At 46.1% G+C, this 3,817-nt stretch overlaps 1 pseudogene; it reads right to left on the bottom strand.

Moving 5' to 3' along the window:
• Positions 1-2,658: 2,658 nt before the first annotated feature.
• LOC128106962 (40S ribosomal protein S4, X isoform-like) lies at positions 2,659-3,344 on the bottom strand (annotated as a pseudogene).
• Between the last annotated feature and the right edge of the window lie 473 nt (positions 3,345-3,817).

Below are 3,817 nucleotides of genomic sequence, written 5' to 3'. Positions count from 1 at the left end.
GACATTTGAAAGTGACATTGCTATTTCCAACAAGCTAAGACTACTTCCAGCCAAAGGTAAAAATTTACATTTCAATGATCAGCAAGTTTCTGAGCACTTAAGAAACTGGCCTGGGTGCTCAGCCCTATGCACAGGTTTTGTTAATGAATTTGGCAGGAGGAGAGTTGCATTCCTAGATTAAGTCTGAGAACAAAAAGGACCTGTTTTTCCTGTGTAATGAATTGCTGAGAAATTATTCAAAATGTGACTTAGAAAGCCTCTAGCCAGGGAGCTCAATTCCCTGGGCTGTGAATTAGATAAAAGGCTTTTTTTATGAGCCCACAGAGGGAGACCTCTGAGGATTTATGTGGGTGAGGAGAGAATGTCTGTGCCGTGGCACTGCCCCCTCCCCAGGGCCCATGCACAGTGCAGAGGCCCAGGGACATGCCATGCCAATGCCGAGGGGAGCCAGAGCAGGGCTGGACCGGGCAGTGCACATTGCTGTTTGCCCCTAGCTCCGAGCTGCAGTGCGCACTGGAGCCTAGCCGGGCCTTGAACCTGCCCTGCCCTGGGAGCTAGAGTGGCTGGGAGGACAGGAAAGGCCTCCTCCCAACCCAACACCATCCTAAAGACATGTTCCTGTCCCCTTAATCCAACACTGATAAGTGAGAAGCCCTGAGCCTCCTGTGCTGCTAGGACTTAGATCCATATAGAGGAATGTTTGAAGATGCTTTCACATCAAGATCAGAATCCCTTGCACAAATGGAACTCTAAGAATGAAAGACAGCCAAGAAGGTAGCAGACTTGACAGTCCTTTAACCAAGCTGTCCTGAGGATAAGTCCATTCACAGGCACATGGAACTTTCCCTCTCCTCCTGAGTGTTCTCTGGTACGAGACACAAAGCACGTTTTATTATGAGCAACCTCCATGTCTTAACGAATTACCCGTGAGGCTACACGCTTGCCGTGAGCCATCAATGTCTCAGATTGACGGTGTCTCATGTCTGCCTTCTACCTGGCTATGTGTGCCCTTGGGCTGACCCTTGGAACCCTGACCTGGCTCCTTCCAATCACTTGGGCAGGAGGACAACCTGGATGTGACATCTGTCAGTCCGATGATGGCCAAGACAGTTTGGCAACACTAACCTTGTTTGGCTCCCCAAATGTTCCCTCAAAAGACTATCTAGCGGTCTCTTGTGACTAGTGGCCATGAAAAGCACAAAGGACTTTTCTCTGTAAAACTAAGCTCCCTGGTATGAGAAGGAAATAACAAATAAGCAAATAGCAAATGAGAGGGAAAAATACAATGGACAAGAGTGTTCTATACTATTGTATCAGACCACCCCAGCACAACACCTACAAAAAATCAAAACCCTCTTCCTACCCAGTACCTGTGCCGAGGTGTCATTATGAAAAGGGCCAACATCCCCATCTGGTAAACTCTCACATCTATCTTGCCAAAGCACAAAGGATACAGACTTAAGAATGCATGTTACATCCTAAGAGTATGGGGGGGGGGGGGCGCAGATCGATATCAACAGGAGTTATCCTGCTGGATGAATCCTGGAGGTGTGGCCCAGAAGCCGAGAGGCTCAGTGGTTAGTATCCTGCAAGAAACTGATGAACATTTGAATTGGCAGCTGCCCTGCCAGCCTCCTCGCAACTGTGGTGGCTAGCCTTGCCACTCTAGCTTTATGTCTGGTCACCTGGTGGCATATAAGTACATGTCTATGTCATCCCTCCTGTAATTCAATACATCTGTGTGCAGTGCAGTGCCCAGCATTGCAGAAGGGGCTCCCTGAGAGAAAAGAACCAGAGGAACTTACAAACCACTGCAGGAATGCCTGACATCTATCTATCTATGTATCTACTTATCTTTCTTTCTTTCCTTCTTTTCTTTCTTCCCTCCCTCTTTCTTTCTTTCTTTCTTTCTTTCTTTCTTTCTTTCTTTCTTTCTTTCTTTCTTTCTTTCTTTCTGTTTCTTTTTTCTTTCTTTTTGTTTCTTTTTCTTTCTTTCTTTCTTTCTTTCTTTCTCTTTCTCTCTCTCTCTCTTTCTTTCTCTCTTTCTCTCTCTTTCTCTCTCTCTCTCTTTCTCTCTCTTGCTCTCTTTCTCTCTCTCTCCCTCTTTCTCTCTCTCTCTTTCTCTCTCTCTCTTTTTCTCTCTCTCTCTTTCTCTCTCTCTCTTTCTCTCTCTCCCTCTTTCTCTCTCTCTCTCTTTCTCTCTCTCTCTCCCTTTCTCTCTCTCTCTCTTTCTCTCTCTCTCTCCCTTTCTCTCTCTCTCTCTTTCTCTCTCTCTCTCTTTCTCTCTCTCTTTCTCTCTCTCCCTTTCTCTCTCTCTTTCTCTCTCTCTCTTTCTCTCTCTCTCTATCTCTTTCTCTCTCTTTCTTTCTCTCTCTCTTTCTTTCTTTCTTTCTCTTTTTCTTTCTTTCTCTTTTTCTTTCTTTCTTTCTCTTTTTCTTTTTCTTTCTTTCTCTTTTTCTTTTTTCTTTCTTTCTTTCTTTCTTTCTTTCTTTCTTTCTTTCTTTCTTTCTTTCTTTCTTTCTTTCAAGTTTGCTTCATTTTAAAATTCAACAAGCTGCTTAACCTGCAGTGTAAACAAATAGACCACCATCACTACCCACATGTCTCTCAGAGTCCATTTCACCCCTTCTGCTTGGCCTCCAGCCTTCTGTCTTTCCCTTAGGTGACGTAGATTCCTTTTCCTCGTGGAAGAGAAATCCATGGCTTGTTGCCTTTGCAGATCACAAAGATGTAGGAGAGGAGGGCAGCAAAGTCATTGCTGTTGGCATCCTTCACATGGACCATGTCAAATGAGACCAGGTGGCACTCTGGGTTGGTGATGGCCTCGATGCACCCCAAATTGGTGCCTCTGGTCACCATGCACAGGTTGCCTGTGTTGAATTAGATGACATTAGCAATATTGCTGGTGTCCAGCCAGATCAGCATGATGCCTTTAACCTTGATGAGTGGGTTGGGGTAGTGGATGGTGTGTGTGTAATGCATTATGAGATGCAGGATGCCTTTGGTACCCACGACAACCATCCTTATCTTGAACTTGTTTTTGGCCTCCTTGGGTGTGATGTGGTGCATGGTGAAGTAGTCCTTGGTGTCGCAGACCAAGCAGAAGTTCTTGCCACTTTTATTGATGGTGATGACATTCATGAAGCCCGCCGGGTAGGCCACATTAGTTCTGATGTAGAGATCTTCTTCATCTTGTCTCTTATCAGTGCATACTTGAGTCTGTTCCTGAGGGAGATGCGAAGGGGCAGGCACTCACACAGGCAGCATCCAGTGGTGTGCTTCTTGGAACCTCTCATGAACTGTGGCGGAGCAGCAAGTATGCATGCATGAGCGGAGTGGGTCATTTTTCTCTTTCCTTTCATTCCAAGACTGTCTTTCTCTCACACCTGATGCCCTCTACTAGAAAACTCAGCCCCCTGTTTCTCCACCATTGCTGTCTCAGGTAGCAATGGGTTAGCAGCCCTACTAACTTCTCTGGAATCTGGGATTCACCTGGCACCTGCGTGCCCTAGAACAAAGCCATGACCAACTGCTTAGTCTTTATTTACTTGTACAATTATTGTCCCTGTTCATTTGTGCCCGCACCACCCCCTCCCCCCATTGCCCTTAGGTGTGAAGTTTTTCTTTAAATGCTAAGCCATTTCTTTGAGGTCTGGAGAGCTCACTTGGCTTTTACCAGGACTTGTTCTTTGGGGGTGAGAACTGTCTGGAGCCATTGCTGCAGAGTGGAGCCCTGTCCCACAATGGGGAACAGATACAGTCACTTCTTTGGGATATACTGTTGGCTGTCTTGGCAACTACTGCCACTGCTTCCCAT

Source organism: Peromyscus californicus, unplaced genomic scaffold (assembly GCF_007827085.1).
Source record: "Peromyscus californicus insignis strain IS unplaced genomic scaffold, ASM782708v3 Scaffold_12__1_contigs__length_115047231, whole genome shotgun sequence".
Classification (NCBI taxonomy): Eukaryota; Metazoa; Chordata; class Mammalia; order Rodentia; family Cricetidae; genus Peromyscus; species Peromyscus californicus.
This window is presented reverse-complemented; position numbering and strand designations above follow the sequence as displayed.